Source organism: Peromyscus leucopus, chromosome 1 (genome assembly GCF_004664715.2).
Source record: "Peromyscus leucopus breed LL Stock chromosome 1, UCI_PerLeu_2.1, whole genome shotgun sequence".
NCBI classification, from domain to species: domain Eukaryota; kingdom Metazoa; phylum Chordata; class Mammalia; order Rodentia; family Cricetidae; genus Peromyscus; species Peromyscus leucopus.
Window position 1 is genome coordinate 133056648 of NC_051063.1, and position 22691 is coordinate 133079338.

General features: G+C 37.2%; 1 protein-coding gene across 4 annotated transcripts in view; it reads right to left on the minus strand.

Annotated features, from left to right (window-relative positions):
• The window catches only part of LOC114684184, a 344217-nt gene that overhangs the window by 31722 nt on the left and 289804 nt on the right, over nucleotides 1-22691 (minus strand). For all 4 annotated transcript variants that reach the window (XR_005089843.1, XR_005089844.1, XR_005089842.1 and 1 more), the window contains one exon: nucleotides 18093-18229. The gene's annotated coding sequence lies outside the window, so the exon portion shown is untranslated. The remainder of the gene's footprint in view (nucleotides 1-18092; nucleotides 18230-22691) is intronic.

A 22691-nucleotide genomic window follows, 5' to 3' on the forward strand; every position in this document is an offset into this window, starting at 1 on the left:
TTTACATTATGTGAAGCTGTGTCATCATGATTGTTTTAATAAAGAGTTGAATGGCCATTAGCTAGTCAGGAAGAGATTAGGTTGGACTTCTGGGGACACAGAGGACTCAGAGAGGAAGAAAGGCACAGTTTCTAGCCAGACAAAGAGGGATCTGTCATCTGTCAGACAGTCCATGCACACAGGCCCTCTTCTTACAGGTCATATATCATATCCCATATGGCGAACACAGGAAGTAAAGGCACAGGTCACCAACAATGTATCAGCACTGTGGTGATAACCATTGAGGGAACACCTTCATGCCTCTCTTCCTGAGATCTTTAAGCAAGTACAAGGAATATCATCTAGTAGCCCCTAAACCTCAGGAAAAATCCTTAAATCACTTCAGGGCAGCCAACCCCCATCAAATGTTTTCTATAAAGACATATAACCGTCTCTTCCAATGAACTCAAGCCACCTACTAATGAATTTCTAGTCATGGACACCTCGAACTCAGTGCAAACATGATATAATGTATTTCACCACTTTACAAAACTTCAAGACTACTTCAGCCTTAACAAACAAAAATGTGATCATTTGCCTATTGCTAGACTGCCTGTCCTTGAGTGGCTAAACAAAACTATTTACCACTTGAGGGCCCTGGACCTGAAATGCTCATTAACAGGGGAGTGATGGTGCACTTGAACAAATCCTAGGTGAGTCAGATCCACTAGAGTTGGAGTTACAGGTGCCTGTGAGATATCATGACCTCTAGAAGAGCAACATATACTCGAAATTGCTGAGCCATATTTTGAACACCATAGACAGAAATGTTTTATACATAGACAATGTTAGAGCTACAAATAGAGGTATAATACATTGTTCTTTGAAATTTTAATGCTAGTTTTTTGTTTGTTTTCTTACTATATTATGCATGGATTCCAGAGAGTGATAGCTCCCCAGAAGTACATAAAAATAAATATATAAAAATAAGACTGAATGAGAGTCCCACAGCTGATTATATGAACATGTGGAATCTCCATGGTTATATTAATCTTTCTTTATAATGCCTTATGTTTCATTCCAGAATTTGTATGTTTCTTTATATTTTGAAAATATTTAGCCAGTTTATTCTGCTCTGTGTAAAAATATGGTGCCACAACAACCTCTGAACCAGTTCTAAAACAGGATATGAGCCTGTTAAAATCTAAGAGGAGAGAAAAGAAGTGCTACCATAGTCATGAGAAAAGTGAGCACTTTGGTTATCCAATGCTCAGATAACCCAGATTAAAAATATGCAAATAGAAGCAAGAAACAAAATGAATATATCCCTTTCTATGTGGTGCTTGTAAGAATACCATCTGTGTAGATGGAGGAGGCCAGAATCCATGCAGCTCTCACATGACATACTCCAACAGATACACACATACATGTCAATAAAAATAAATCTGAAAAATGCAGTCAATAAATGTAATAGTGAATGGGTAAAAAGTAACATTAATCTACATTATTAGGAAAATCAATCATTATTTTAAAAACTCTAATCAAGATTCTGTACTTTTCTTTCAGATTTATTTTCTCACCTCAAATATTTCATAACCTAAATTACATTAGCAATGATTTCTATTGTAATTAAAACAATCATTGATAGATGAGTTCTGATTTGTGTTTAGTCTTTCATTGGTAAAGTGGAAAAAAATATGCAGGACCCACAGCTACTTTTAACAGAAGACAAAAGCAGTTGTGAGAAATGGGTTTGGGGTCTCAAGAAAATGAATATATTACCAAAGTTTTCTACATGGCAAAAATCTCTACTCCAGCATAGTGGTATATGTCCCCATTTAAGCTAGAAGTAAGTGTATCCATTAGTGTTCTAACCCAAAGGGGTCTGTGCCTCTCTCTTATTGTAACTCGCCTCCAATCCTTATATAATTGGCTAATACAGAACTGCAGAATTTCTGGGAAGAAATAAAACCTGAGCATATATTTTGATTTCATTAACTGCTGACCCTAGAGGAATTTCTAACAAGTGGCTTCTTTACAATTTGTGTCAATGGAATATTTTCATATTTAACCCTTTGAGAGGAAACACTGAACATTATATTTGCATTTCCTACAGCTTCCTCAGACTGTCCAAATCCTTGTGATCATCATCATCACCCCTTGTGGCATCAAGAGGCAGGGTACTGTGAAATGGCTTTCCACGGGCCTAAAAAACTCTACTCCAAGATCTGCCAGTTGTTGGGCCCCGTTATATAGACTTCTTTCCCTTGAAGGCACTGTCTCCTCCATCTATGTCTTTCCCATCACCTGTCCTTTGACAATGACACCCTTTCTATATTATAGAAAAGAAACAAACCCAGGGACTAGTAAAATATTGGTGTACAGATCTAAACAGAAAATTCCCAGTAGAGGAAACCCAAATGGCTGAGAAAAAAGGAATGTATAGTACCCTTAGCCATCAGAGAAATGTAAATCAATACTACTTTGGGATTTTATTTTATGCCCGTCTGAATGTCTAAGATCAATAAAACAAATGACAGTTCATTATGGCAAAGATGTAGAGTAAGACTGGAATGCTAATGCACTGCTTGTGGGAGCACAAACTCATCCAACCACTATAAAAATCAGTGTAATAATTCTGCAGAAAGATGGAAATCAATCTATATCAAGATCCAACTATACCACACATAGGCTCCATCCTACTACTTGCTCGACCATGTTCATTATTGTTCTATTCATAAGTGACAGAAATTGTAACCTACATGTCCCTTAACAGGAGAATGGATAAAAAAATAATATGTGGTGCATTTACACAATGGAGTATTAGCTGCTAAAGACAATGGAATCATTAAATTTGCAGGTAAATGGATGTAACTAGAAAAAGAAATCATCCTGAGAAACTTATCCTGTGGGAGCCCGTTTTTGGGATCCTCATGGCTTTACCCAGCAGGTCCGCATAGAGGATGACCAGGACCATGGGCCTGAGTGCAGGTGTTTGAGATGGTCTGCACTTGGCTGTGATGGGGGAGGAGGTCTTTTGCTCCACCCCTTGGTGTCTCTATAAAAACCCTGGGGCAGATACGAGGCCCGTTGGAATAGGTTCCAGGCCCTCTCGAGGCTATCCTTTATTTTCTATCTGTTTATCTCCGCAATAAATCCTTCTATCTAATATTTCCTGCTGCTTGCACTCAAGAAAACTCTGGCGAGCTGTGGGGTTCGTGGGTAAACGCCCCACAGAATGGCGCCTGAACTAGTACTAAAGAAAAAAAGAAAAAAAAGGGACAAAAGAAAAAGGGGGGACTAAAAAAGGGGGACTAAAGACAAATGAATAGGGACAAAAGACAAAGTAATAGGAACTAAAGATAAAGGAAAATAATAGTTTTGTTACAGAGATTTTTAGTGAAAGTGCTGAATCAGCCCTGCCAGTGGAAAGGCATGCCGGTGTTATGGAAAATATATATTTTTTATATACATTATTGAGAGGCAGGGGTTTTATCTTCGAGAGAAAAGGAAAGCGGACTGGAAGGATATCCGGTACTGCAGCAAAATTCTCTTCTGTCAAAATTTTCTATCTTCTATCTCTTTCTCAGTTTCTATCTGTGAAAAATAAGTATAAGGTATAGGGTAGTAATATAGTTTAGGAAAAAACTTATAAGTGTAAGATCATGTAGGAAAGAATAAGTAAGACAACTAGACAGAAAAACTCTTCAATTTTCTAACTTTGGGGGCTATGAAAGCAAACTGGGGAAAAAATCTTTCTTTGGGCTTTATGGGTAGTAAAAAAGCTCTTCTTTGAGCTTATGGGGAAGAAAAAGTTTCCTATGGAAGCTTTTGACCTAGGGACAGCTGAAATGCTAAGTCCAAGCAGCAGGAGAAAATGTTTTCTCCCTGAAGCAAAAATGGGGGTGTAAGAAGTCAAAGTTTAAAGTTGAGAAGTTTTGGGGAAAGTTGGTCTTTCTCTATCCTGGGGAAGAAAAAAAAATCTTTCTCTTAAACTTTAAAGCTTTTCTTGGAAATCTTTCTCAAAAGCTCTCTTAAAAAACTTAAAAACTATAGCCTTTAATTTTCTCAGAAGGACAAAAATTAGAATCACCTGAAGATATTAGTATGGGGACCACCTGTGATTAGCTCTAAGGGAAAACAACAAACTTAAGACAGCAAAACCTCTCTAAGTTCTCTCAAGCTTTAACAAACTTCCCTGCAATGCAGGAGGCAGGAACACGTTTCTAAAAACCTCTTCTAAGCTCTGTCTCTTCAAGGTAGTAAAAGACAGTGGGTCAGAGTCCCCTGAGGGAAACGCTTGGGAGAGTGTTAGTAAAGAGCTACAGAGAGTCCAAAAGGGCAGGAAACTTTACCTGAGAAAAGCAAAAAAAAAAAACAAGCTTTTCAGTTACAGGGGAGCTGACGCATCAAGTGCTTTGTTTCTGGGTGAGCATTTCAGAAAGGAAAGGTGCTCCTAATCATCCTAATGCAAAGATCCCCTGAAGCAATGCAAACTGTTAGCATTGTATCCTCACTTCTGACCAAAAACCAGAGGTGACTGGCCAGTGTCTCTGAGTTGGAGTGCATTTCGGGGATACTAGGGTTCCTGCGGTTGCAAACTTCCTGAGGCACAGAGCTGAGACAGGAAGGTGCAAGACCCAGGGGAAGATTGCTAATGAACAAAGAAAGCTAAAGCTGGTGGGAACCATAGAGTTGTCCACTTTCCTACAAGTCCCAGTTGAAAGGTCCACAACTGCAAAAAGAAACCTGAGAAAAAGCTTTCCTATCAGAGTAAGGACCTTTCTGGGAAAACAGTAAATCTGAACTGTGTCTGAAGCAGTCGTGCTGCCGGGTCAGAACGCTGCTGTCTGGGGAAAGAGAAAAAAAAAAGCCCCTACCTCCAAAAGCAGCTGGCAGAGGTACAGAGCCACAGAGAGATAGCTGAAGCTCTGCATCTGGGGGGGGGGAAGGAACAAGCAAAATGAGAATAAGATCAGTGGGAGAAAATCTCTCTGAAGGAGCTATGAAAAAGCTGTTGTAAATGATCTTGTTTTTCACTGACTGGTTAAGGCAAACACAAGCCCCAAGGAAAGTTGCTATCAGGAATGCTAGCCTCAATGCCGGCTAATGAGGCAGGTGCAGTTCTGATTCGGGGGCCAGTGTCAAATGGAGGAGAGAAACCTGTTAAAGTCAGCTGAGGAGAGAATGGGAATCTCCCAATGTGCCATAGCTGAAAATGTAATGTGCTAGTTAAAATCTCCCGTTGCAAAAGCAAAAAACTTTGTTCAAACCTCCTGGGCAAGAATTTGTAAGCAAGTATGGTAAAAAAAGAACTTAGGAAGTGATCTCCTATGCCAATTCGTCAAGACTACTTCCTACTTTCTCTTCTAGCAGGTTCAGAGTAGCTGGATTTATGTTGAGGTCCTTGATCCACTTGGACTTAAGTTTTGTGTGCGGTGACAGATATGGATCTATTTGCAGCCTTCTACATGTTGATATTCAGTTATGCCAGCACCATTTGTTGAAGATGCTTTCTTTTTTCCATTGTACACTTTTGGCTTCTTTGTCAAAAATTATATGTTCATATGTGTGTCGGTTAATGTCAGGGTCTTCAATTCGATTCCATTGGTGCACATGTTGGTTTTTATGCCAATCACTTCCTAAATATAACACCAGTAGCACAGGCACTGAGAGAACAATCAATCAATGGGACCTCTTGAAACTGAGAAGCTTTTGTAGAGCAAAGGATACAGTCAACAAGGCAAAGCAGCCTACAGAATGGGAAAAGATCTTCACCAACCCCACATCTGACAGAGGACTGATATCCAGAATATATAAGGAACTCAAAAAATTAGACATCAAAAAGACCAACAGTCCAATTGAGAAATGAGCTATAGAACTAAACAGAGAATTCTCAACAGAGGAAACTCAAATGGCTGAAAGACATTTAAGGAATTGCTCAACATCCCTAATCATCAGGGAAATGCAAATCAAAACAACTCTGAGATACCACCTTATGCCTGTCAGAATGGCTAAGATCAAAAACGCTGAGGACACTTTATGCTTGAGAGGCTGTGGAACTCAGGGAACTCTCCTCCATTGCTGGTGGGAATGCAAGCTTGTTCAACCACTTTGGAAATCAATATGGCACTTTCTTAGAAAATTGGGAATCAATCTCCCCAAGATCCAGCTATACCACTCTTGAGCATATACCCAAGAAATGCTCAATCATACCACAAGAGCACTTGCTCAGATATGTTTATATCAGCATTGTTTGTAATAGCCAAAACCTGGAAACATCCTAGATGCCCTTCAACTGAAGAATGGATAAATAAATTGTGGCACATATACACAATGGAATACTACTCAGCAGAGAAAAATAATGACATCATGAGGTTTGCAGGCAAATGGATGGATCTAGAAAAAATCATCCTGAGTGAGGTAACCCAGACTCAAAAAGACAAATATGGTATGCACTCACTCATAGGAGGATACTAGATGTGGAACAAGGATGACTGGACTGCTACTCACATAACCAGTGAGCCTACCTGTAAAACAGGACCCCAAGAAAGACACAGAGATCACCCAATGACGGAGAAATGGGTGAGATCTACATGGACAGCCTGGACATGAGTGGGATCAATGAACGGCGAGGGTGGAGGGAAAGAGAGCAGGAGATCCCACCTGCATCAAGAACAGAGAGGGAGAATAAGGAATAGGAGACCATGGTAAATGAAGACCACATGAGAAAAGGAAGAAACAACGTGCTAAAGAGGCCCACAGAAATCCACAAAGATACCCCCACAAAAGACTGCTGGCAATGGCCGAGAGACAGCCGGGACTGACCTACTCTGGTGATGGGATGGCCAAACACCCTAATAGTTGTGCCAGAAACCCCATCCAAGGACTGAGGAATTTGGATGCAGACATCCACAGCTGGGCCCCGGGTGGAGCGCTGGGAGTCTAATTAGCGAGAAAGAGGAGGGTTTATATGATCGAGAATTGTTGAGACCGGGGTTGGATAAAGCACAGGGACAAATAACCAAATGAATGGAAACACATGAACTATGAACCAAAGGCTGAGGGGCCCCCAACTAGATCAGGCCCTCTGAATAGGTGAGACAGTTGATTGGCTTGATCTGTTTGGGAGGCATGTAGGCAGTGGTACCAGGTCCTGGGCTTGCTGCATGAGATAGCTGTTTGAAACCTGTGACTTATGCAGGGACGCTTGGCTCAGTCTTGGAGGAGGGGACTGGACCTGCCTGGACTGAGTCTATCAGGTCAATCTCAGTCCTCAGGGGTGGCCTTGATCTGGAGGTGGTGGGAATGGGGGGTGGGCTGGGGGAGGGGGAGGGGGCAGGAAGGGGGAGAACAGGGGACTCTGTGGCTGTTATGTAGAACTGAATAGTATTGTAAAAAAAAATTAAAAAAAATAAAAAAAACTTAGAAGTTGACTCTCCGAACCCAAAAGAACTATGGGAAATGATATAAGGGACTGATATTATTATGGACTGATATAAGGGAAATGTATTCTGGGAAAGGTAGTTTTTCAACTAAAGATGGCAACATTGTCCTGAAACACTTTTTTCAGCTTTTAAAAGAATAAGGAGGAAAATAATCTAAGTGTTTAAGTGTCAGTTCCAATGAAAAATTGAAAGGATACAGAACTAGGTGCTTTGCGGTTTGGGGCTCCATTGGTAATATGCCTTATATACCCTAATAGCTGTGCAAATTTTTACAGTAGTTGGATGACAAAAAACTACCTATAATAGCAAACAAATCACTTTAAAATCCTTAAAAAAGGGAAAGCAGTTTATACACTGAACTTTTTCTTAGATATGAAGAAACTTATGTTGAAATAAAAAAGTTCTTTGCCTTTTGAACAAACTGTCTGCAATGAGTAATTCCTTTGCTAATCTAATAAGGAGACAAGGAAATAGGCATTCAAAAAGCAATGACTGCTTTATAGATGGGAAACAAACCTCAGAAAATCTAGCTGTCTTACAAAATAGTTGCTTTACCTGAAAGTTCCTTATAAGAAATCAATGTTAAATATCACAGCTGTTGTCGGGCGGTGGTGGCACATGCCTTTAATCCCAGCACTCGGGAGGCAGAGCCAGGCGGATCTCTGTGAGTTCGAGGCCAGCCTGGGCTACCAAGTGAGTCCCAGGAAAGGCACAAAGCTACAAAGAGAAACCCTGTCTCGAAAAACCAAAAAGAAAAAAAATCATAGCTGCTAATAACATCAGGAGTTACTTTCTGTCTAGTTAAGAGAATCTTTCTAATAGAGATAGTGATAATAATTAAGAATAAGAAGTAGAAAAAGATGAAAATAAGATATGTGAGTTTGTAAAAATTCTGTTTTGTTAGATCTGTGTTATGAAATCTTTAGATGTTTGCTAAGTTAAATATATGCTAATGGTAGCCCTATATAAGTTTGTAAAATAGATCTATAGAGTTCCTTTAAGAATATAAGCTTGTAAGAAGTATCTAAGGTAGTCTTAAGACATGTAGTAATAAGCTTGTAAGATGCTAGTTGTAAATGTAAGTTTAAATAAGAATAAGATGGAATAATAAGAAATATTTTTGTTAAAGTAGTTCTATAGTTTAAGGAGTATAAATAAGTAGATGTAAATACGTTATATGTGAGTTTGTAAAAATGTGTAAATGTTGAATGTGAGTCTAAATGCTTTGCAAGGCAAAATATGTTATAGGTGAGTTTGTGAAAAAGTGTAAATGTTAAGTGTGTGTCTATTAATGTATATGGTAAAAACACCTGAGACACAGGAAATAGTGTCCTAGTAGACTGCAAAGTAGGCAGTCTGAGTGGTTTCAAAAGCTCCAGAAGCCACTAAGAAGCTAAGAATGGTGGATACCAGAACCAGCACAACAAGGCATCTGCAGCTGAGATCTGTGGAAAATCGATGCAACACAGAAAAACCTGAGCTAACATCAAAAATGGTGCGGTTTAGAATACTACTGTGCCTAAAAAGGTCTCTGGCTTGAGAATAAAAGTTCAGAGATGCTTGTTTGAACAAAAATTGTTAACTGCAAAAAGTTTTGGTTGAAAAACATCTCTTCATATTTGAAAGTGAAATCCTGATACAAGAATTTATTTCTTGTTTGAACTTTTTGAACATAAAATGAGATAAAATTACAAAAAGATTTTGGTTATGGATTTCTCATATTTGGAAAGCTAGTACCAGAATTTATCATCTGAATTTTAAGACAAGAAATGAAATAAACAATAGAGATTTCATTGCAATGGGACAATTTTGAGTAATGACCTAGGAACGGTTTTCTGGAATTGGGTTAAATGAAGAAATTTATTTCTACCTAGAATCAAGATGCAGTTTTGTGTGTGCATATATGCTTTATTAACTGGTGATTCATGAATTGTTTTGTGGAACTGTTTATGTAAAAATGGAATTACTTATGGAACTGGTTTTGTGTTACAAATGGAACTGTTTAAACAGAAGAGTTTGGGTTTTCTAACTAGGCTTGAGATTTTGCTTAAAATTATAAAGAAAAGGGAGAGTTAATATTCCTTAGTCTATTTAATTTAAATTGTTGTTTGAGTGGATTAATGTCATGTTTTGTTAGTAAGAAATGCAAACGAGGTATACTAAGAGACTACTTTTAAAGTGTGTAAAGAGTTTTATTAAGAAACTGCTTTTGGATGTTTTGCTAAAAGTTTTCAAAGTGTTAATGGTTAGATTGAAAATATTGCTTTTCAAGATGGGTTTGTAGGAATTGTATAAGATTGGGTTCCTCTAACTAGGTTTGAGATTTTGTTTAAAAAATTATAAAGAAAAGGAGGAGTTATGAGATTGAATTATGTTCGCAGAAACCTATTGATATTAATGAACCCTGGTTTTGTGGAGTTGAGGAAATGTTTAAGTTGATGTGAATACATTGAAGTTTTTCCTATGTTCTGTTAACAAGAAAATTCAAATGATTGAGTTAAAGTTGTAAGACGGAGAAAATTGTTAACTATATATAGCACCATAAAAGCTAATTCAAATGGTTCTGTTAAGAGTTTGCTTTGTGTTGTAAGATTGAGAGAATTGTGACTATGTCTAGCAATATTTATATTAACCTGTTAATGGTAATGATGAAGCTAAGGGATTCTTTAAATTTGTAGTTGCCTTTAGAGTTTTTGGTTTAGAAAGGGCTTGAGGCAGCTAAGACTTCTGTATGTACCTCGGACCTAATTCAAAAGAGAAATGCCATCTATATCATCCTCTACTCCCATACTGGGAGGTGTAACAGCTATGGAGATTGCTTTAAGCCAATAATAGTTATATTTATATATTAAGAAAGGGGGACCTGTGGGAGTCCGTTTTTGGGCTCCTCATGGCTTTACCCAGCAGGTCCGCATAGAGGATGATCAGGACCACGGGCCTGAGTGCAGGTGTCTGAGATGGTCTGCACTTGGCTGTGCTAGGGGAGGAGGTCTTTTGCTCCACCCCTTGACATCTCTATAAAAACCCTGGGGCATAGACAGTCAGGGCCCATTGGAATAGGTTCCAGGCCCCCTCGAGGCTACCCTTTATTTTCTATCTGTTTATCTCTGCAATATTCTCCGCAATAAATCCTTATATCTAATATTTCCTGCTGATCGCACTCAAGAAAACTCTGGGGAGCTGTGGGGTTGGTGGGTAAATGCCCACATTATCCCAGACTCAGAAAGAAGATATAGTATGCATTTGGTTATATGTTCATATTAGCTGTGGAGGTAATAATAAACAAGTTACCCAAAGAATCACAAAGAGTAGGTGTAGTGTACTGTGATAGAGGGAAAAAATAGACCTCATTGTGAAATGGAAATAGAATAGAGAGTTATAGATGGAGAGGGGGTTAGAATTGGAACATTAAGTGAGCATGGGAAGACATTTTAAAACAAGTGTATTTGATACTAAAGTGGGAAAAAACAATAGACCATTTCTAGATGCTGCCTCCATCTACATTCAAACAGCAGACAACAATTTGATGAAAGGCATTGGTTACTCTATAAAACTGAACATAGCATTTTACTCTGCACTAGATCATTTCAGTTTATTTAGTGATGAGTGCATGCATACAGACAAACTTCCTCCTTATAATCAGTATAGAATTTACAAAATTAATCTTATTTATTGGGCCATGCCTTGGCAACAGTGCTGGCCTGTAGCAGAAATGCTGATTTTTACCTATGTGATTTTGTACATTTCTGAAAGTCATATGATTGAAAACACACAAGATCAAGGAAATAATGATGGTATAAATAGCAACTTTTAACTCTGACTAAACTGAAACACTTCACACTTATATTTAACATCACTCTTTGCTTGGAAAGTTGCAGTAAGTTTGTGTGTGCCTGAAAATGTAAGTAAACATATACTTTCACTTTTATTTTAGTTTCCAATTAGAAAGACCAAACTTTTGGGACCCATAGCTGGGCCTATATTTTCCCATGATTTTTCACAAAGGAAACATTTCAAGGGATAGTGGGCTGGAACATGACTCCAAACGAATAATATTTGCTCATCAGAGATTCAGATTTTGTACATTCTTTGAGAACATTTTCTACCATGTACAAAAAAATTATGAAAAATGTTTTGTTCTGTCTACAATGATATTCTTTGGTTGTGATTGCCCATTCTGATCCTCATGAAGATATAATGCAGAAATGGAGGGAGGAAATGGAAAGAAAAATTTAATTACATTATATCCTCAAAAAATAAAGGAAATAGTTAAAAATAAATTTCAACTCTTCTCCTTACCTCCACCAAACAAGCTAACATTTAATTCCATCAGAATTTTCTCTAGAGAGCCAATGGAATTATTGGGCTAATTTAAAGAGTATTGCAGATTCGCTGTTTCTGTGTTGTGTGTGCTCTGTCCCTAAAGCTATACCAGAAAGTCTTTACCCAACCATAAAGATGGATCTCTCATAGCTCCAATAATGGAGACAATCCCTACTAGATTCTTAGTGGAGCTCTCCTTCATGTTACCACATTGAATAAATTGATGGATCATGCTCCTATGGCTCTCCTATTCCTCACACTGTCTTTCTGCCTTAGACAACTTCCCCTTCATGTCAGGCCTATACATTTTGGCTTCTCAAAGGTGACAGGTCATTATCCTAGTGCAGAGTGGCCTTGCAAATGCCTACACATAGTACCAAGTATCTGTCTATCTACATAATAGATGGAACTATTGCTAACTTCTGCAGCAATTTCGTATAATTCCAAACTAAGAATGCCTTAAAGGCCTCTCCTCTTTTAAGATCCACCTGTTTACTTTATGGGTCTTACTTGTTCAAAATTTGATTTCATGTTTATGTAATATAATATGATAGGAAAGTTAGATTTTAATTGGCAGTTGAGGTTGAAAAAGTGGTATCACAGTAAGAAAATGCCATTGGATAAATTACTACAATAGAGATAGACTTGTCTTCAATTATATTTATTTATTATGGATGTCTTCTATGAACTTATTGTTAGTTTTTAGAGCCTCCTATAATAAGTATCATTAGCACAGTTGCTTTTTTCCCCTTTGGAAATCAGGCTCAACACAGATCTTGCAACCTTTGCTTTCTAGTACCTTAGGTCCACCTATTCCTGTAACTGACACTTCTCTTATGTTTTCTAGATTGCATCCCACATTTCAGACACTATTTGCATAGTGGACTTAGTCATTTTAACTTCTAGGGTATTCAAATTTTTAAAAATATACTGTGTCATTAAAAGAATCAGCAAATGAGCAAATCTCCATACTAGTCTAGAGATCTTAGCTGAAACCAGTTGTTTCATAAATCTCTGTTGCACACTATACTATTAGCCCTAGTGACCAAGACAACAGACAGTGCTTTTCTCCTTCTTGGTTCTCACAGTCATTCCTATCATTTCTGTATCATTAATTCTACAGCCTGTGTCTTCCATGAGGAACTTCTCTGGTGATTCCCAGCATCATTAATGGTTGATATAAACAGTCTACCAGGTACTGATTGTCCTTGCACTACCTCAGTATATTCAGCATCTGTCTCAAGGTGAGTAGTTTGGCTATTTTGCTCAGTTTCTCTGTTACTGAAGTTTTAGAAAGGTACTTTCATCTCCAAAAGTCACACAGTCAAAAGAACCAGTCTGTGAAAGATTATTTCTGTACTTTCAGCAATTCATTGTTTAATTATTTGCTTATATTTGTCTCTGGAAATTGTTCATAATTAGGAATAATATCTACATTGTGGATCATTGATTTCTATGTCAATTTGAGAAATCAGGAGCATTTTTTTTCTCTAGGTCATTCCCTTCCTTACTGGTCTCAGTGGTGGGGTACTAAGATGTGTGCTTTATTATACATATAATCTGATCCCTCTCATATTTTTCCCACTCATAAATTTTTTAAAAAGCTAAAACATAAATTTCTTCTTTATCCAATATACCCATATGTTAGAGTTGTCTTCCTAGTATCCCTTTCTCACACAGTTCCCAGCTTACACCAGCAGTCTTTCCCAGAGATGTCAGCTTACACAGGGACAGATCTCTTAGCACACATAGCAGTAGCAGTGTTGCCTCTATAACTTATCCATGATGTTTCTTTGCTGAATTGTGACCACCATGCCAGTTATAAAATATCAACCTATCCATAAGGACAGCTACTGCATAACATAAGGAAAATATTGCTGTGCAGTGAATTGCCCTAGAGACATCTACTATCCTCATGACCCTATATTATTGATACGTCTCACAATCCTCAGTACTTGCCATTCCCCTGCCAGTACCCTCCCACAGCAGAATAGAGACAAAGAACCATGTAAAAAATACCAGTGCAAACTCTACCTGTCTATCACTATTGTTACAATTGCATGTCTCATTCTCCAACTCAAGGACAACATCAGTTCTCTTCCCAAACTCATACACATTTTTTTCATTATGTACCAGATGCTACAAGTGCTGCTAAAAGTTCACCCCTTGGTGAGAAAAGTAAAGACTGTCTAAAAATTTCCCCTGTGGTAACAATGAAAAACCAATTTACAATCACATCAATATTTGCTCTAATTATCAAATGAGGATCCTGGGCAAAACATAGTTGATGGGCTACTTACTAGAGTGTGGGAACTCCAATATAGAAGATGCACCAGAACATATCATGGCTTTCCCATAGGTGCATATTTATAGTCTTCCTTCATTAATCTTCCCTGAAATACTCATAAATTACCTCTCTGAGGATATGTTATTAAGGCAGAGTTGCATAAACTAGGTAGGAGGGAGAGGGTGGATACTCCGGCAAAGTTATTGTGACTCTGCTCACTCTCCTATGTGGGCATGCACAGAGCCATCAAGAAAAGCTAAGAGGATCTTTAACCAGCTGGCACAGCTAAACTTTGCAAGATGTCAATTGTATGGCTGAGATGATAGTACTGTGTAAGTCACCTGCCGAAAAATCTGGGTAACAATTAGAATTATCAACCAAATGGAGAGAAACTTGGGCCTTCCCTCACAGGCTTGCTTTTGGTGCTTGTCACATTCCTGTATTGGTCTCACATGAGCAAGTTGGAGGTCTTCTTCGGAGAAAGTCACTAACTCTTCATGCCCTAGACCTATTACTTGTGTTACTTGGCACTGAGTGTAAGATCAGCCAATAGAATCTAGTTACATGTAGTTTACTGATGTTTTGGAATATTAATTTAAGATGTGTTACATTCATTATGCTGTGGAATATTTGTTAATGATGCAATGATATGTTGTATTATTTTATGTTGCATTTGCTTAACTCTGTAAAGCTGTTTTAATTTTTCTGCCTATATAAAACACCTTATCTGTCTAATAAAGAGCAGAAAAGCCAATAGCTAAGCAGGAAAGAGAAATAGGCGAGGCTGCCAGTCAGAGCGAATAAATAGGAGAAGAGAAGGGAGAGGGACAAAGAAAAGGAGGAGAGGAGGACACCAGGGTCCAGCCACACAACCAAACACCCAGTCATGAGTAGGAAGAAAAGAAATATGCATAAAATAAAGAAATGGAAAAAGCCCAGAGGCAAAACATAATTAAAGTGAAATGGGATAATTTAAATTAGAAAGGCTGGGTAGAAACAAGCCAAGTTAAGCCCAGGCACTCATAATTTCCATGTATTTATTTGGGATCTGGGTGGCAGGCCACCAAAAGTGTCAAAAAACAAACTACACACTGGAATTTTCAAACATACTCGTCAAGTTACAAACACATGGTGGATCTGCATTCAGGACACTGCTATTTGCTCACAACTATCCAGTTTTCAAAATGAATTGCCTATTAATATCTACTTCTCTTATTATATTTAATACAAAACCATGAGCTCAAGTGTTCAAGTTTTTATCAATTAGCTCCTATAATGAAAGTAGTCAAAGAGAAGGTGGGAGGTCAAAAGGAGAGGTCTAATACCATACCAGGAGAGGGTATCTAAATTTGTCAAAAGACGTGCTAGTCTCAAGAATCACATTATATGAGGGATCTATGGAAAATAGTGATTTATCAATGCTGTAACAAAGATCTAGCTACAGAGATAAATCTCAAGGTAAGCTAAAGACAGTGTCTAAGTTGGAACTCTATTACTATGGACAGAATAGAAATGAAACTTGATGGTATGCTTCACTATTCTTCACTATTACCTATGCAAAGCAATAATTTAAGAGAATCAGTACAGGATCTCAGAACAGAGCAGTCTGATTTTTAGATCCAAAGTGCTTAATGTTTTCCTGTTCTTCTGATTGAGTGGGACTGACTAGTTGTACTCAGACCTAGTGCATCTCACTGTTGCTTGTAGTTGCTGCTCTGAACATGCCTCCTTTATTCAATTCATTAACTTTCCATAATTTCAAATCATTGCTTGTCAGTGTTAGAGATAAAAAAATCAATTACTGAGAGTAAATATTCTTTTGACTTTTTTTCAAAATCATTATCTGAAAGCAAGCAAATAAGTAATGGGTAAATAATTTTCCATATGTACCTAGGTTCTACTGTTAGTGGCATGCTTAGATTGATTATGTCCCAGGATATAGAATATGAAAACAAAAGTGTATATGCCCAGTGCCTAATGAGGTAACAAAACAAAGCTGTCATCATGGAGAAAAAGAATAAGCCATCTCATTATGATTTTAAAATTTGTGGTTGGAATTGTTACACAGAAAGCATAAGCATTAAGATACACTGATGTCCTAACATTTCCATACTCCTACCCAAGCATCCTGATCCTTATATTTTTTCTGGTTCTTACTGGCAGGAGATTATCTAGCACCTGGCTCTGAGCTGCAGCAAATTCAAATGAGCTTCTAAATTGTAGACATTTTAGAGTCACAAGCATGTGGAAACTGATAAGTCTCCTTTGAACAAAGTAAATAAATTTCCCCCTTGGACTGACTTTTCTCGTACTGCAGAAAGAACCCAGAGCTTCAAGTATCCAGTCAAGCTTTCATAATATCCTTAAGCCACACAGTTATATTTCTTAGCATTTTCCCTTCTCTCACAACATCAAGGGGACCTGTAGAATCTAGTATCTTTGGCAATGGAAGGAGAGTTCTTTGCACAAATAATGGGGATGGAAGGAGCCTCAGTGGATAAGGGGCACATAAATAGACAGGACAACTGAAAGCTAGTAACTGTCATCTGCTATACAGTCCAGATCAACAGACCCTGTCCCTGCTGGACCATGTAATCCCTTAAGAAGTCATACATCACATCCTATATGGATAACACAAGAAAGTAAGGTACAGGAGCCCAGTTGTACATTAGCACTTTGGTGATAACACTTTGAGGGAATATGTTCATGTCTCTCCTCCTGAGATCTCTATGAACGTAAGGAACTATCTTTGAGTAGATATGTTAGTTCTGGACAAACACTTAAATCTTCTGAGGGCCACCACCCCTGAAAAGATTTCCTACGCAGGGATAGGACCATCCCATATAACTCTCTCAAACCACCTCTTATTGACTTCCAGGCCTTGGACAACTTGAACTCAAAGCACAATTGGTAACATTTACTATCAGAACATCAAAAATTTAAGACTACTTTTTCCTGAAAAAAACAGAAATATGTAGAAGTTTCCCTTTGTCCAGAAAACATAGTCGTAAGTGGTAACCTGGAGGACATTGGTCAGTTTGATAATTGCTGAGTTAATAATTTCCAGGGAAGATGAGAAAATGTAATGTTGTAGAAAGAAAAATTAACAATGCTCTTTAATATTAATTATAAGTAGAGTGGCTCTATGTCTAGGTGAGCTTTAGGTTCTAGATGTTTCAAAAGGCCCCTAGGTCTTCCTATTTCCCTTATTCTTGTCTAGATATCTCCCATGGGTCTTTCCTCATTTCTCCTTGAATCACTTCTAGGAATAGAAATCCCCAATGCCAGCAAGCTCACTCATGTTTTCCATGTCCACCTATGTCTCTGAAGGTCTCCTTCACTCTGTCAATGCTGAAATATCTAAATCAAACAGCAAGTGAGCAAGCAAGAGAAAAAGAGATAGAGACAGAGACAGAAACAGAGACAGAGTGTAACACAGAGAGAGAGAGAGACAGAATGAGAGAAAAAGTAGGAAGAGTAGTGTGAGGAGGATGTAAGAAATAGAAAAGGTGGAGAAGTGGAAGGAATTACTATCTTCTTTGCTTGACATGGCTACTTAAAAGGGAATTCACAAAAAAAAACCCATGAATTAAGATTGAGGGAGGAATTTGAATGGTGTATTACAATTTATTGTTGAGGGGCTGCAGATATAGATTCATAGAAGATTGATGTCTTCTCATATGTGAGACAAGTTCTGTCCAAACATGAAAGACAATATTTAGAGAGACTGGTAATGGGAGATACTATTATGATACACTTTCTATCAATTTTGTTCCTTGAGAAACCCTAAATAATATAGAGATTTTGTTTGTTTGCTTGTTTGTTTGTTCATTTGTCTTTGAAAATTATAGTGCAGTGGTCAGTCTTCCAAAGTGAATTGTGGAAACACAATGCCAGCTACTTTTAACTACTTTTCTGTAGTGCCATTGTTTCCCATAACTTGTTTGTTAACACAATAACTACTGAGTAGTACTGCCATCTATCTGTATTACCTCTTGATTGTGCAAAACAAATTTTCTCTGTGGCTTTGTGGTCAAAGCATGGCAATTACTCACAGTCTTTCCATGTTTCAAGGTGGATGTGGATCATGGGCAAGGTTGAGGACTGAACTTAACCATCAATAGGACAGGGTCATCTTTCAAGTTCATTTTGTTGTTCAACAGGTTGGATGCATGTCCATTCAGGATCAATTCTGGTTAATAAATGAGGTATTTAAATAATTAATACAAATATTTTAGTAAACCTATTTAAATAAATAATATATGTAATACATCGTAAATATATCATATATATGATTTTGACTTTTAAAGTAGTCAAAGATTGAATACAGAAAACAACATACATTTCCATAGGCATGTGAATGAAATGGAAGTAAAACATAAAGAGGATATGAAGAAGAAAAAGTCAAGCATAAGGGTAGTGAAAGATTGTATTCTAGCATCTGGGGAGACTAAAGAATTCCTTCAGTGGTTATTGCACTGCTTTTCTACACAACATAATTAACTTAATTTCAGAGAGCAATTCAATTTCACAAAATTAATTTGGAGAGCAATAAAAAGACAGCCTGACACTGACATATAACCTCAAGACCCCTGTTCACAAGTGTGTTCACAACTGCACAATGTACACAATTATAAATGTATATTAATACAGTGACTCATATTTCAAAAAACAATCACAATACATAAAATCATTTTATGTTTTAGAAAATCATTTGTGGAGTCACAGTGAAGATCTGAGTTAAAGTGTTTTGTTTGTCATATGTAAGACCATGTCAATGAACCAAAAGAATCCTCAGACTTAGAGGATTCAAAATGCCTTCATCAGGTGAGGCTCAATACGATTCACAAAAGTAGGAGTTTGAGTGTTAATGGTATATATAGAAACTGTCAACCATAGTTCTTCCCCCCAGGATAACAGCTGCCTGAAAATATTCCCCTACAGAGCCCTCCTTCCTTGATTAACTAAACCTACCTCCTAGTTCAGCTATATACAATAAACTGCCTTCTTGATCCATATGTGCAAAATAAATGCTTTGAGGTTTCAGGCAAAGTTGATGTTCTCCATCAGAAAAACGCAGATTTCCCTGGATTACTGAACTCACCCTCATTCGCAACCATGTCTAAACAACAATAGAATCCTACTCCTCAAATGTCAGCCACCACATACTAACACAAAGGGGAAAGCATCAGCAACAACAGAAAGAAATTGAGAAAATATAACATGCAGAAAGATAATCAATGGAGTAACAAACTTTCAAATCACACTATTTATGAGCATCTATAGTCCAGAATCTGTAAAATACCCCTTTAAAGTTTTCAGGGGTATGACTTAATTAAAGCAGTATATTCAATGTATAGAAATTTCTCCAAAGTAGCTATAGAAATATGCAAGGAAACAAAAACTTTCAATATTGTTTTAGTCAAATATAATCTAAGTAATCTTAAGAAAGACTATGCAAATCTAACAGACATACTAAGGTAGACATGCCATTTACTTAGCATACTACTGAGGATACTCTATGTTGCATTCTCACGCTGTGTGAAATGTTTTCAAGTAGCAGAGGATTTAGGATTAAATTAGGGAGAGTACAAACCAGCTCATTGTGAGACATGATGTCAGCCTTTTAAAAATTTAAGGCATGCTAGGAGAAAATAGAACATAAAACTAATGAACTCAGAGCTTACATGGACACAAACTCACAGAACATAGCAAAACCTTAGTCTGGTCACTTCACTCCTAATCAATGTCAACTTTACAATAACCACAAAAAGACAAAGGACTAGCATTGCAACCACATTTATGTTATTGAGTATACACAGAATTGTTTCTGCTGTTATTAGCTGTCGTGCATGCTCACTAAAATTACTATGGGGGATAATGAACAGGTCTATTAATATTCACTAGATCCCACACATGACCAAGTGTATATTGTGATACCCTCTATACATTGCAGGAAGTGTAGACTTCTTTGAAAAAGGCCCCTGCATCTCGCTGGGTGCACTTGTTGTGAATGTCCAGTGTCACGTGGCATTTAATTGTTAGCATCATCATCACTCTGAAATGGAAGTCTGTGAGTGAGGATGAGCACCAAAGCAATCACTGATTCCTTAGTAAAAATGAACAAACAGACCGAACTGCTCATCATGAAAATACAGCCACAAGTCCCTAAGCGTCTGGCTATATTCTTATAAGTTAGAACTTAAGATTTCCTAAGGTTCCCTGACTTACCCCTAACTTCTGTAGATAATGATTTTTTTTTCATTCTTGGTTGTTATATTTCTATATATGTTAAATTTTGTTTTTAAAAATCTAAAATCATCCTTATACAAAAACAACCATACCAAAGAACAGCAATTTTATTTGTACATTATTGTTATTGATATTGTTAACCAACGTGTTAAAAGAAGGCATTAAAACTGCAGTAACTACTATGACTAAAGTATCTTCTACAGATATATCAGAATATATTAGGAATATATCTATATACTTATACAAAGCATGTAATAACAATTAATGAAAAAGAGGCCATGGATTTGAAAGTCATCATGGATTTATATACAGGGAAGTTTGTAGGGAATAAAGGCAAAAGGATAAAATGTAATCATATTATTTTCTGAAAAACAAAATAATGCTTGGATAGTGAAAAAAGTTAATTTCAAGCCCTGCTCCAAATATACCCAATCTGCATATAGTATCTCAGAGTCATGATGATAAATAAATAATTCAAGAGGTATTTATTTAGAAACTAATGCTTAAAATATGTGTATATTCTCAATAAGTCTGCACAATTTTGTGAGTCGTATGTGTTGCTCACATGTCTGCATTCAGGCTGCCTACATTTTTGTTTCTTGGGTGCAAATTGTAGTCATAAAATATTTTCTTCATTATTAATGTAGGAATTTGTGTTTGGAAAAATGCTGTCCTTTCCCTACACTATTATTCCTATTCAATCATCACTATAACTATTCCATCTGAAGTTCATTTACTTGCTCTTTATTAACAACTGAGTTCATTCAAGGCACTTGTGTGTACATGGATATGGGGCCATCCATTGAACACAGGGAACCACTTAGTGGAAGTCACCCAGAGAATATATGAACCTTTTCCTTCCATTAGCTCATTAGATGTTAACAGCCATTTTGATAAGGGTTGGAATTCTTGAGTCCTCTGTGTAGCCATTTTGGGATTTTGCATATAATACCAGCTTTTGGGAATTCATGAGGGCAACTGTGCTTCAGATACTGGCTTGATATAGGTATATATTACTACTAGCTGATAGAGATAGTGTCTCTCCCAGAACTGGAATTTACCAAAAGTCTAGCCTAGCTGTCCACTAAAATTCAGAGATCTTACTGACACCACCCCTCCCTCATGGCCCAGGATTGCATGCTCATACCAATATGCCTGTTTTTTAATATGATAATTCTAGAACAAAATCTGAGGGACTCATATTACCAAGCAAGCATGCTGTAGTCATCTATTTAGCTCTCCATATTATAACCTTAAAATTAAAACATAAAATAATAATGTATTCAAGGACCACACCAGGCTCATTTTATATAATCATCTATTCTTCTTCCTGCCTACCTTTAATTTTGTCCTCTATGTTTTTCCAGTTTCAACTTTTGGTTTTCTGAATACTTGACTGAAACCTTAGAAACTAATTTATTAGTTTCTAATATTAGAATATTAGATAATATAATATTAGATAATATAATTCAAATTATAACATTTGAAAAAGTTGGTAAAGCCATGGTTTTTCTTTGATATTTTATAGTAGTGTTAGCTACAAGGTTTGCATTAATACATAATGGTAGTAAGGGTGACTCCAAGGAAATAATTTGTTTTGCTTTGTTTTGTTTTTTAATAATAGCATCTGAGCCTCTGTTTACCCAAACTGAATTCCAGGATTTCAATAATTACATAATATTGCTAACATGAAGCACTTTGCACAATGTGTGAATCATGCATTGTGGGTGGGTGTAAACTCTACACTTGCCTTGTGCATAAGGATATGCTAAGATATTTCCTGTGGCCCCAAGAAGCCATTTAAGGGAAAGGTTTATGCCAGACAGGCTGAGTCTGAGAAAGCTTTAGCACCTTGGAGAATTAGTTAATCAACCCAGGATCTCCTGGGATTTTTTCCTACTATGCCAAAACACTATGTGATTACTTTAAAACTATTAGAGATTTCCATCTTAATTATTTACATTTTTGTAGAAATGATGGTATTTACCATTATTTACAATGCAGGGACGATGTATTTGAGGCATAGAGATGTTTGTTTCAGATACTTGTAAATCCTCTGAAAATTAAAGTATCATGTAAGGAATACATCTGGTTAATTGAAAACCTACCATCCTTCAAGTAAGTATTTATTTTTAAAAAACCTAAATGCTTCCACCTTTAATAAATTCTTTATAAGGAAATGCAGACTCATTTTCTTAGCCAGATCCAGCAGAGGGCATGATGCTGCCACTAAAGCTAGCTGGCTATACTCTCTTCTCAGAACACTGCAACTCCCTAGCAGGGGAAAGCATTTTCCTAGAATCAGGGCAGTCCTCACTTTCTGACAGGAATCTGAGTAAGTTTGTCATCAGCTTGAAACCAGAAGTTGTAAGTCATGGCTTTGGAGATGTGAGAGGAAATTT